Raw genomic sequence first — 14013 nt, 5'->3', positions numbered from 1 at the left:
AGGTCTCACATGCAGCACGCCTTGGAATGTCTCCAACCGAAAATCTTCAACTGGAGTGATGCAGTGCTTAGTCAGATGAAAAATCAATTGAACAAGGTGAAGGACGGGAAGCTGAAGAACTTTGGTTTTGGTTCGATTCTGACTGCCTACGCCTTGGAGAAGATCCCTCTGATGCAACCTCAGTACATTGATCTCGGAGTGCCTTCTCCTACCGAGCCACGTATGCAACGATGGGTCGATCACATGTCCAGGCATGCCGGTCAATCCCAGATTTCTTTTAATGCTGCTTTCTTTAGGTGGTTCGATCGCTAGGAGATGGCTTTTTCCGAGTACCCATATGTTGGTATGGATTTCCGGGGCGATCCGGATATGGTACTGCCAGACGGTGCTCAGTGGGATGCTACTGGTAAGAACTTCAACCATATTACCGTTCATTGTTTTCATTCATAATGTTCTTGTGCTTTATTCTTTCAAGACTTTAGTTGAACTCATGTGCGCTTGCAGATGTCGGTCCTGTTCGTCCGGCATTTCGTCCGAGACCACCTGTTACTGTTCCGGCAGAGGAACCTGCTCGGAGAGTTATTATCCGTGATCTTAGCGACACAGAGACCCTTACAGCTGTGCAGGGGCAGGTTGAGAACCTTACCCGTGGTCTTCCGGATGTACAGATTGACGAGTTACCTTTACCGATGCAGCAGCATATTATCGGTGTACCTAGACGATGGACCCGTCTTCTGCGCATGATCGCACATACTGTGGCTTACTATCAGGAGCATCACTAGGCTAGGGTGCCCCCTAGCATTTTGCGTTTTTAGGTCATATGACCAATTTTGTCTTGGTTACAGAACATTATGTATGAACTTTATGAACAACTTATATATGTATTTTGATTTTCGAGTCTTATTCTGGTTGATTTGGATGATTCATATGTACACTTTTTATGATGTGTCCTTTATAAATGTTGCAAATGTCTATCTAACACATAGTTTGCCAATGAGTCAGTTAATGTGTTTTGATTTCTTGAAATATGTTGATATTGAATTGAATCAAATCGTCTTTCCAAGATCTTTACTCTTAGGAACATGCGATAAATAGCTGGATTACAAACAGAATATATACCATTGAGTTGTAGTACTACGAGCTGTGAGTCTAGCCTGACAATTAGTCGGCGTATGCCTCGTGCGATGGCATCAGAGAGTAGTTCTATCAACGCGCTATATTCAGCGATGTTATTCGTTGATTGCCCAATACATACACCTCTGAAACTTACTAACTCGCCACTTGGATCAAAAATGGCCCATGCTGCGGAGGATAGGTTCCGCGAACTACGACTCGCTCCGTCGGCATATCCAACACATGTCTCCATAAGGTTTGACATCCGCAACGAATGAAAAAGGGAATCACTCAACTAGAACAAGTACTTTGGCGAAAACAAAATACAACAAAAGCATGCAGGTTACTATTTAAGCATAGTAACGCTTGAGGTACAGCCCGTTCCGGGGCTACGCCAGTGGAATTCCGTCGTAATCTATTAACTCGTAGGCTCCTTTTGCTAACACTCTTTTAACAATATAGGGGCCCATCCATAAGGAATTGAATTTACCTGCTCCTAATTTATCGGATTCTTGGTCATAAAGCAAGACCAAATCACCTTCTGAGAAGACACAGGGTTTGACATTTTTGTCGAACTGAGCCTTGACTCATTTCTTATGGGCTTCGTTAGCCAAAGCGGCATCACGACGGGTTTCATCCAATTGGACTAATTCCAAGAAACGAGCCTCTTCTTCCGAAGTTCCGGGGAGGAGATCAATTGCGAGTTTAAGCGACGAAATTTCACACTGGATCGGTAAGACTGCTTCTAGACCGTACACCAATTGGAAAGGTGTGAAATCGGTCGCGTTTCTTACCGAGGTTCGGTAGGCCCACAAGGCTGCATACAGGATTAGGTGCCATCTTCTTTTATGAACTCCGATCATCCTCTGCAACATACGCTTCAGGACCTTGTTGATTGCTTCAACTTGTCCGTTGGCTTGTGGATAATACGGAGTAGAGCTGTCGTGAGATAGCCCTAGTTTGGCAGCTAATTCAACCATCATGTGATTGCGGAAGTGCGATCCATGATCTATAACTATAGCCTGGGGTACACCGAACCGGGCGACTACATGATTGAAAAAGAATAGGGCAGCTGTTTCACCAGTATTGTCCAATGTAGGCATCGCCTCGGCCCATTTGGTAAAATAGTCAACTGTGACTATAATATACCCATGCCCCCCGGTCGAGGTGGGGTTACATTGCATGAAATCGATGCCCCATTTGGCGAAAGGCCCAACCGCAACTATAGGTTGCAGCGGTGCGGGTGGTTTTCTGGTTTTGCTATCAAAGATTTGGCAGGAATGACAACTTCGGACTGCGATTATGCAATCTTTGAACATTGTTGGCCAAAAATATCCTGCTCTTAATATCTTTTGGGCTGTAGCGAAACCTGATTGATGCCCCCCACACGTGCCTGAATGACACTCATTCAGGGTTTTTTCGGCTTCTTCATGGGTGAGACACCTCCTCAGAACGGTATCGATACCATGACGGTAAAGAGTATCACCGACGATCATGTAGTCTTTTGCTTGGTATCGTATACGTTTCTGTTCGGAGTGTGAGGTGTCAGGCCGAAACTTTTGGGTTTGGAGATAGATAATTATATCTCCATACCATTCATCGCTTGCAGATATCAGAAATAAAGTCTCGTCCACTATTGACTCCTTGGAAGTTTCGTCGTTGGACGATGATGGGAGATCGCATAATAATTCTGCGAATACCAGAGCTTTCTTTGACTTGGATTTCACAAATTCCAGATCAAACTCTTTAAGGATCGCTATCCATTTGGAATATTTGCCCCCCAACAACTGTCGCGACAGTATATAAGTCATGGGGTTGCAATCTGACAGAATGGTAGTTTTCCTAAAGAGGATATAATGTCGAAATCTCTGTACCGCTTGAACAGCAGCGAGCGCTAGCTTTTCAACGTAAGAATATTTACTTTCTGTATCATTTAAGTTTTTACTTAAATAATATACAGGATGTTCAACTCCATCGACTTCTTGTACTAAAACCATCGCAATGGTTGTAACTGCCGCAGCTAGATACAGGTTAAAATCCCTAAGATAATCTGGGGCGTACATTAATGATGCTTTTACTAGAGACTCTTTCAAAGCGTCAAAGGAAGCTTGCGCAACCTGGTCCCAATCGAAGGGTACATCCTTTTTCAAAAGACGTGTATAACCTTTAGCAAGTTCTGCGTAATTTGGAATGAACCTCCTCAGAAAGTTTGCTTTCCCTTGGAGTTTCTGAATCTGAAGTAAATTCGAAGGTGGAGGCAAATTAATGATTGCCTGAACCTTACAGGGGTCGAGACGAATCCCATTTTTAGAGACCACAAAGCCAAGTAAACGACCAGAACCGACGCAAAACACACATTTGTGAGGGTTGAGTCTTATCTTGTAGTGTCGGCAACGTAGAAATATCGCTCTTAAATGCTGCGGATGATTAGTCCGCTTTCGCGAATGAGCCGGAAGATCGTCGAGATATGGTTGAACAATGCTCTTGATGTCATGGAAGGCGTAATTCATAGCCCTCTGAAAACTTTCCCCTGCGTTCTTCAAGCCAAAGGGTAATTTTCGATAAGCGAATGTGCCCCATGGACATATAAATGCTGTCTTTGACTGGTCCTGTGGGCGGATATTTATTTGATTATACCCGGAAAATCCATCCATAAAGGAAAAAATTTCACATCCGGCGCATTCATCAATTATCTGGTTGATGAAGGGCGTAGGGTAGTTGTCCTTCGGACAAGCTTGGTTTACATCCCTATAATCGACGCACACTCTTATCGTCCCTTGTTTTTTCATAACAGGGACAATATTCGATACCCAATCGGTTAGAGGAACCGGGTAGATGAATCCAGCATGGAGAAGTTTCTCAACTTCTGCTTTAATGGCAGCGGCTTTCTTAGGGTGCACCTGTCGAAGCCGTTGTCTTACTGGTTTGACATCAGGATACATTTTAATTTCATGTTCAACGATACTCGAGTCGATGCCTGGCATTTCATCATATGACCAAGCAAAGACATCTCTAAATTCACGAAAGAGAGCGTTATATATTTCCAGTTCTGAAGGGGAACAACCTTTGCCAACATGAATATTCTCTACAACATCAGGTTTTGTCGAGATATTTATGGCTATAGTCTCTTCAATATTTGATAAGTTTCACTCGGAATCCACCGTGTTTACAGTATTTGTTAGGAATTCAAAGACTGAAGGGTGGTAGAGATCTTTTTGAGTATCTTCTTCATATTCTGGAAGAAGGGAACGATGGTGGTGATCATTCCATGGTGCCCCCTCAATAATCATTGATTGTAAGATTCCTTCGTCAGTCCCATGTATTTTCGACCAAGGATCTAATGGGGTACCATATTCTCTAGATCTATCTACCCAAACGCTCGACGAGCGTTGATTTGGGTTTGCCTCCCATGCATGAAACATTGATTGCTACAATATTTCAATGGGGCTTGGTGGCAAAACCATTGCATGATCCATAGCGGCTCTGCCTTCTGTGACTTTCAAGGTGGATACCATATTGCATGTTGCTACAAATGGTACATTTCATATACCAATAGGAGGTGGTATCGCGAAATTTCCCATCATAGTGGGGTCTTTCAACAGACCTACTCCAATGTCTTGAATCGACCGATCGCTGCCATCGATCATGGGAACGCTTCCTGTAACTTGTGAACCATTAGGGAGGAAGTTTTGTTGATCGACGACCGTAATCCCTCCTTCAAAGGGGAATGCGATCTTCCTAAAATAAGTCGACACAACAACTTGCATGGCATAAATCCATGGCCTTCCTAGTAGGATGTTATAGTCAAGATTGCCATCGATGACTTCAACATCTATTTCTACTGTTTTGCCCCCTAGTTCAACCTTCAGGTTACTAAGGATACCGTAAGGGGTATATATCCTTCCGTCGAATGCTTTTAATGTTGTCGATGATCGCGACAAGGTTGGAGATCCTAAAGTTTTCCAGCAACTCATCGACATAATACACGTCGATGCTCCCTCATCAATAATCATTCTGTGAACTGTTTTGTTGAGGGCTTTCACTTGGACGAGGAAAGCTAATTGAGCCGGCAACTGAGGATCATACCCTTTGTGATCAAAGGATACCAGATTGGAATCTTTAGGATCCACCCCACCAATTGCTGATAACAATGCCTGCCTTTGGGATGGGCAATGCTGTAATACCTCAAGAGTCAACATAGCAGATGGCGATTGCTCTAAATCTTCTACTATGTTGTAATGTTGTGCCGCTCGGGCACGAGGATTAAATGTCGACTTGTGTATTACTCCCTTTGGCGGTTTTATTGTTAATTCATGTGTGATGGGGGGCACAACTTCTGCCGAAGTTGTTGTCGAACTGCTAGGTTGATCTGTCCCTTTATCGTTCGACACCTGTGGATTCCCATAATCTTTGCTCCTTGTCGAAATCAAAGCATCATTTTGCTGTTTCGAAATCAACAACATAAGTACTTGAGACGGGGAAGCGTTTCCACTATCAACCAGATTTTGACCTGGGTTAGGAAATGGATCACTTGACACAGCTGAGGTATGCGGACTCTTAAAGAACCTCTTTAGCTCAGCTTTGAATGGGCAATTCTTAGTGTTATGATCTTTGTCATCGCATATTTGACATGGATTCGGTTTCCTATTCCCAGGAGAGTTCGAAGAAGTTTTCTTAGGGGATGACTCACCTTGTTTATTCTTCTTCCCTTTGTTTTGCTTCTTCTTGCTTCCTGGTTGATTGGTTTCTTTGCCTTTATCTGTCGATACGGCATTTACTTCCGAAGCAAGAATTTCCTCATGCGCATTTTGATTCGAATCCTTACGGGCCTTCTTTTGATTGGTCCTTTTCGGATTCGTGTTTGCCATGCCAATCACGCCATCACCGGCATGAGAGTCACTGTTTGATTTAGGAGGAGGAGGGATTGAAAATTCTGGTCTAGGGGCGTCTGGTATTTTGTCATAGAGCATGCCGGACTGAGTATATACTAAATCCAAGTATTGTGCACGAGCGATAACTTGCTCTTCTGTTACGACTCCTCCCTTTGCTACATCTTCCGTTATGGCTGGAAGTAACGACTTTATAAACCACTCAGCTAAAAGCTGATCAGGAACGTATGTTTTAACAATTCTTCGTCGACGTCGCCACTCATGTATATGATCTGATATATGAGTCGCGGTTGTCTGTTTGAAGTTAGTCAATATCTCTGTTCCCGTTTCATACCTTATTGGTAATTGAAAGTGGGTCAAGAATGTCGTGGCAAGGGAACCAAAATTGTCGAATGAAGCTCTAGGTAATTCTATATACCATTTTGCCGCTGGACCTGTCAATGTCCTCTGAAAGAGGCGAAGCCTTATCGAATCGTCATTCAAAGTGTTCGACGAACACCATAGATGAAATGTCATCACATGATTCGACGGGTCTTCACCTGGATTTCCATTGAATTTAGGAATGTCGGATGGGAGTTTGTGCGGAATCACTGGCCACCAAGGGGCGTAAGCAATTGGATCGTTGGTTAACCGATGTAAATTAGGCAACTCTAAAGTCGCCACGAATGGTAACTACTGGTTCAAGTTAGGTGAAGCGTAACCAGGATACGATGGAATCGCCTGAACAGTCGGTCTTTGCATACCAGCATAATGGAGTTGATGTTGGTATGATGAATACGGTTGATGGACTTGACCACTATAAAGTGGTTGATTTTGACCTTTTTGAATATATGGTTGTCCAGTATTCGCAAATATTTGTTGTTCAGAACCTTGGTACACTTGTTGGAATTGCGACTATTGGTATTGCATTATCCACGGTTGCGACACCATGGGTTGTTGCGCTACACTAACCATTGGACCAAGATGTGGGGTAGTTGTACCCAACTGTACTTGTGTTGCCCCACCAGTAGGTGATTGTGGTTGGGTGTTATAGCCCAATTTTCAGTCTGGTAGAGTCTTAGCCCAAAGGACCCTAGGGGTACTTTCCCTTCAACCATTGGGTTGCAGGGTCAAGGGGCTGTTGTATGAGAACCTGAGAAATCTGAGGTTGACATACAACAGGCATTGTTTGAACTTGCGACACGGTCACAATAGCCAGTGTAGTTGGGATGTTTGTCACAGGTACACACTGTTGCATAGAATATACAACTCTCGGTGGCTGGGATAGCATAGGTACCCAACTACTCGTTGCAATTCCGCCATAACTTGAATAAGGTTGAGAACTCCCGTATGGGTACCCTCCCGGAGGGGGTAATGAAAGGGCATACTGCCCCCCATACGGTAGCAACCCAGAACTCAAGGCAATTGATTGTCCTGGAGGACTGGATGGCCTAATTAGATTCCCAAAAGGGTCAATTTGATGAGTCTCACCATGAGAGTTACCAGACATTACTCCGGAACAAACAGGAACAGACCATACTGTCGAGATAGTCTCTTGGTGGACTCCTTCTAGCGACTGAGAGCTAGTTGGGACAGATGGTATGCCAGCGAACATTGTTGGATTTGCAGCAGGTAATTCTACCGTCGCCGTGTCATTCGACACAGTCCTAGATGTCGATGGTTGTTCAGTCATTTTTAGTCTATCCAATTGATCACCTAGTGATTCTACAGGAACTTCCACTGGTGATGGACAAACTTCTGTTGTAGCAGGAAATAGAGTGACCCCTACTCCAAATTAAATTGGAGTGGATACTTGCGGTTCTTCTATAATTTCCTCTATCGCAATCAGACCAGGTGGAAGAGGAAGACCGTCAGGTCCATAAAAGATTTCCGGTGCCGAAGAAGGGGTTGTATCGACCGCGACGAATGTTTGAGGAACAAAACTCTCTGGACCGGTTACAGATGGAACTGGTTCAGTCATACAAGTATTTTCCCCCAGACTAGGATCAGTATTACTGTCCCTCTGTGGCGATCGAACTTCTTCTATAGAGGCAGGGTTTCCGGAAATGTTTGGAGTGACCAGAATCTCAGATGTTGTTGGAACACTTGTTCTAACTTTTAAAGGAGATTTTGAACTGGTTCGACGAGCTCGCTTTGTCCGGATTGTTTTCGATTCCGGAGACAAAGACGGTTGACTCGCAAGCCTCCAAGAACGACGGATATTCAATTGACTTTCTTCCACGATTGCGGATTACTCGATCAACTGAAATATAAAGGGGAAAATTTGTGATTCCGATTTGAATGAATTTTATTAGACGCTTTTAAACATAACTTTGCTTTTTCATGTTTTAAGAGTCGAGAAAAAACTAAAGATGACTCTAGTCTCCTTCGATGTATTAACGAGCCCAAAGTGACAAATGCTCGGTTGGACTTTTTCAGTTATAGAGTTTCAAAAAGGCCAAAAGAAACTGCTCTGGAGATCTAGGCAGAGGGTGTGCCAAACCTTTCGCGAAACCACAGAATACGTTTTACGGTACGGGTGGTCGATCTTCGTGAATGCTGTGTTCACTGCATCGCGATCAGTAGGGCGGCCGACACAGCTTCCTATGGATAAAGGATAATTGTTTATAGGGGTCTCCCAATATATACGCGACGGTACGTGGGAGCACAAGTCCGTATTAGTGCCACCGACTCTCAGGAGGAATCACCCACCTTCGTAGAGATCGACAGTCACTATGTTTAACGACGCCGGAACACGTCTCTACCTAGACCTCTAGATGTTTGTGTTATGTTTCAAATGCGTTGTTAGGTTCATTCAGTATATTTTAAGTTGATCTTTTTAAAGTTTGCCTTTCAAGGTTCACCACGAGATGTATATGACAAATTCCTAAATGCAGCCTAAGATGAGAAGCAAGCTTTTTCAAATCTTTTTGACTAATGAAAATCTTAACTACTGAGGGAGAAGAAAGGAAAATTCTTTTCACACAGTTCATACAGCACAAACTAATGCACTTTCTCCTAAATCATCATGCAAACTTTTTCAAATGCACAATGCATGTATTTTCTTTTCCCTTTCTTAATGTGGATGGATTACAAAAAGAAAGTGGTCATATAACTTTGATTTCGATTTAAAGCGACAGTAAACAAGTTTGTCCAAAATCAAAAGACACCTTAAGATTCACTTGCTTAATCACTGGAAATACATGAAATCAAACCATACTAATGAAAGTAAAATGACTAATCAGCTATGGACAACAAACAAGCTAACTCTTTAGACCAGCAAAATGCCTAACACAGGTTCAGATCTAAGAGGCCAAAAGCATGACTAACTTACTTTTCATTATGGGAAATTGTAAATGAGTAAGAAATACAAAGAACAAGTACAATTTCGTTATATAACAGAGGCAGAATGATGGCAAGTAATATTGGTTTCAAAACAGGCACAAGACTGACACCTAGCAGCAAAACTAAGTGAAAACAGACAAGAGAAAGGAGGAAACCCCAAATGCACTAGGCAAATTTGGGCCAACGCAGGCTCTGCACAGCCAAACTGGCTCTCAGCGCAGGTAGCCCCTTCAGGACCTGCGTTGCAAAGCAGGTAGCCTGTGTACTACCTGCTTTGGAAAACGAGAATTGCGTTTTCACAGTTTCCGGGTCATAATTTTCTCAAAAATGCACGGTTTTTGCTCAAATCAGAAGCAATCAGTCAAGCACACTCAAAGGGATGATTAGGAAGGTGCAAAGCTATCACTAAGAGCTTACAAGGATCCTTGTAGATCAGCTCTTCAAATCATGAATTTGCTCAGAAAATGAGCAAGATTAGCTGCCCTCTACTTCGCTTTTGATATAGTCAAAAGCTTTTCGATTTGGTACTCTTTTGTTCAGGAAATGAATAGCAAAATACTACAAACACAATCAAACGGATACGATCCCCAGCGGAGTCACCAGTTTGTTGTAGGGAAAAGTATCCGACTCGGATGACCCTATCCCACTCTAAGGGTGACAGTTCCTTAGCAACAACTGTAAAACAAACTACTTAAGGTTTACTTCTTTATGAAAGCAAAAGAGAATGGAGAAAGCACTAACCGTTGCCTTGTGCTTAATGTCGAATCCAAACTCTTCTCTTTGGCCGCTTGCTCCTAGCTCTTTGTTCTTCTGCTCGCCCAGCTACGATGAGATCCTGCAAAATAACAAAGAAGGAAACTACAAGAGGCATGCAATCATAACTGGTTCATGGATTAGTGTAAACCAAACATGCAATCATCACAATATATAATTGAAACAAGAGCACATAGAAGAACCTCAATAGCTTTTATTAATGAAGAAATAAAGGTTCTGAGAGTATTACAACCATTGAAGGCTCCAACCCATCAACACCTCCCAGCAGAAAGAATTGCTCTTCTTCACCTCTCTCAAACAATCACCCAATAACTCAATAGTGAAACCAACAGCATATCATTACTTTGCACAAAATTCCAGCCCCCTGAGCTCATAGGAGAGAGCTCAATATATAGATGAATTGAGAAAGGATGAGTCAGCTTGCAACTGATGTGTAGCTGCCTTGTGTCCTCTCTCTCTTCAGTTAATCTTTAGTTGATCTTCAGTTCTTGAGTCCACTTGGAGAACTTTGCTTCCACTTGGAGAAACAGAGCCTCTGACTCATCACAAGGCGAAATACCTGATCCAAGTGTCATTTTTGGAAGATTCCAAAGCAATGACTCACTGTGCCACTTGTCCCTTCTCGCTCAGCGCAGGTGGCCTTTGTCCCACTTGCTTTGCAACGCAGGTACACCATGGAGAAACTGAGTTTCAGCGCAGAAGCCTAGTGGAGCACCTGCTTTGATTTCAGGATTGCTTGTTTTTTAGTGTTTTCAGGTGGAGAACTGATCTGAGAGCTGTTGGTTTGCTGACCTTGTTCCTCTAGGGGTAGGAACATCATGTTTAGGGAACTTTGGATCCCTTGGATTATTGACAATTCATGCTTGTTGTTGTAAGGCACAAAATTGTCTATAACATGGCGGAAAAAGTCGTTTGTGCGGACACAACTGGCCTCCCTAGGAGTCTAAACTCTCTAGCGACAAACAAGACAAAATGGAGTGATCTTTCTCTAAATATACCTTTTAAAACATGAAAACCACAAGTGTTTAGGCTTACCTTATTCCAAAACGATGTTGTTGTAGTCCGTCCTTGCCGATCCGGATGAGCTCCTCCTTCACATCAATTCCTGCAACTACAAACAATCAAACAATTACCAAGCACTTGCATTTCATATAATAAAACATATATTCAACATGCAGACCAAGGAACACATGAAATAACTCATTAACACAAGCTATTGAGAAAAATAAACCAGTTTGTATTAATAACGAAACAAAGAAACTCTTACAACCTGGCCTTGGTGTTGTGCAAGTTCCTCCCAGGGTCCATCAAGGGTTTTCCTCTACTTTGACAAAGCTCACCCACTTCCAAGTAGAATCAAGCAAAGACAATCTCTCCTCACAAGGTTCTAAATGGGAGTCCTAATTCCTGCAGCATTTACCCAAAGAAAATGTATAGCTCCAACCTCTCCTCCTTCTGGCTCAATGCCTTTATTTATAGTGCTGTAAAGAGGTTATTCAGGTCCACCATCAATGGGATAATCCCCCTCTTTGGGTGGGATAGCTCCCTTATTGATGGGATAAGTTCCTCCTTAATAGGGATACATGAACCAACTGGAGGCGCATCCATTTCATCAAACCGACCTCTAGAAAGTTCTAGAAGTAACCACAAGTAACTTTTTTAAGATGAAACTTGCGCATTTTGCCTTTTACAGAAGGACGCACCTGTCCCTTAACATACAGAGCGTCCAAGGATGCAGCCTTTGTGAACATTGTGAGCGTCCCCGCAGGTAAGGCTTGAGAGAACCTGCGTCCCAAGAGATAAACACATTTTTTACAAGACTTTCTCTCTTCTTTGAGTTTGAGATGGATAGCAGAGGCATAAGACTTGCCTAAGAGGGTAGCATGACTGTTGATTGAGCCATACTAACTATAAATAGTCATGGTGACATTTTTTAGTGTAACAGATGGCCAATCCAAAGGAAACTTAGAGACCTATGGAGGAGAACAAGATTTAGAAATTGAACATGACACCAATCTTCATTATTTTCATGAATAGAATTACATCCCTACAAGAAAATATAATGGAGTTTCAGAAATACAAGATTTCTCCACAATAACACTAATGAAAATCTATCCCTAGAGGCAAATTTGACTAGGTACTTATAAAAAATGATTAAGAATCATTCCCAATGAATGGATGAATGTTTCGCCACTAAAATCCCTTGATTAATGGAGCTAGTCCCTTGATTAGGGGAACACATTTCTAGATTTTCTCAACCATTGGAGTTCCACAATTTGTGCCATAATTCCATAATATCTTCTTGACTTATTATTCATTATTTATCCTCATGTAGTAGGGAACAAGTCCCTAAATTATATCCTCCTCCAAATCTTCATAATCTTCCCAATATTCATATAATATTCCAAAAAAATAAATAATATTAGGCAAAAATATCCAATTATTCATAAACCTTCCTAATGAATATATTAAAGTTAAAAATAAAATCTCTAATGTAGAAAGAGAGGTTTAATATGCTGAAGTATGGTCATAGGCCTTAAATTATTATTTAATTTAGAGGCATGGGCCTCAGTTCATGTGTAATTTAGAGGTCCATCATACCCCTTGCTAAAGGGGTTGCTCATCCTCTGAGCAACTTAGTGACCTCATTGTGCCTCATTCCTAACCTTGGTGGCCTCTCCCTTGTGCATTAAGAATCTTGGTTGTAATTTCTGTAAGGAAAACCCAAAAAGCATATTTGTGCAAAGAAAAATCATTGTTTTTTGAGACCATTAGCTTGCTTTCTGCCCCTTATTCAATATGGGTTCTTGAATATTTTTCAGTTTGGCAAGGTCTTCCACACCCTTTTCAAACTTCTACTACATTGTTCGGCCATTTGGAAACCTCCAACACCTTCAAAATGCATTTAGATGAGAATGAGGACATCTTGTAGTAATTCTTGTCAAAACTATAGGAAACGCTGTTAAAACTAAAGGAAACCCTTTTCGAGCATAAATGATATTTTGAGCCTAAGACATGCCCTCAACATGACTCTCATGCCCTTTTCCCATTTTTAGGCCTTGTACAAAAGCTAGAAAGAGATTGTAGAACTATTGGAAAACATCTTTTCATCACTGCAGTTGGAGGTTTTTTTTTATGGTGAATGCCTCATTTCCTTTTTTTCCCTTCTTCTTCTCTCTTGTGGCCTAGATGACTCCCTAATGGCCATGGAGTTCTCTGTTTTGATTATGTCTCTCTTAAGCTATTTCTTCCTTCTTGTAACAACATTCTACCTTCCTGTAGTAGTCATTCTTCCTCTTTCAGGGTCTTCTAATTGTATGGGAGTGATGAGAAATGATGAAGAGGGATTGGATTATGATGCTCGGGCTTAAAGGGAGTAATGTAGGTTTGTGGAAATGGAGAGGATGTTATGTTAGTTATTTTTTTTAGGAATGAAATAGGATGGTTGAATGATGAATAAATAGTGAATATGAAGTGGATGAATGGCTTGGAGTGTTATGGTGACTTGGCCTTTGCAAAACTTTCTTCTTTTAACTACTATTCTCATTCCTTGAAATCATGGCCCTTCATAATTTGACTTTTGAACATTGCATGAGTGACGGAGTGAGTTGCAATTAACTAGTTGAAGGTGGTTGAGACGGCTGACTAATCCTTAACTTATAAAACCTCATCGCTCATGCATTGACAATAGATTTCTAACTATAATATGCTCAAGAGAAGACATCAAGAATATTGCATACCTGTACCTACCTAATCGTAGTTGGAGAGACCTCCATGCTTTTGTTGAGTTGATGTTGATGTGAAAGTGTTGGATGATGATGTTGAAGATCTTGATGCTACTACTAAGATTAGGAGGAACTTATTTGACCTCTCGATCTCCATGTTGAAGCTGACTGTAAATCTCTGGCTACTT

This window comes from Pinus tabuliformis, chromosome 8, assembly GCF_031772625.1.
Source record: "Pinus tabuliformis cultivar Carrire ecotype Pingquan chromosome 8, CPIR1, whole genome shotgun sequence".
Classification (NCBI taxonomy): Eukaryota; Viridiplantae; Streptophyta; class Pinopsida; order Pinales; family Pinaceae; genus Pinus; species Pinus tabuliformis.
This window is presented reverse-complemented; position numbering follows the sequence as displayed.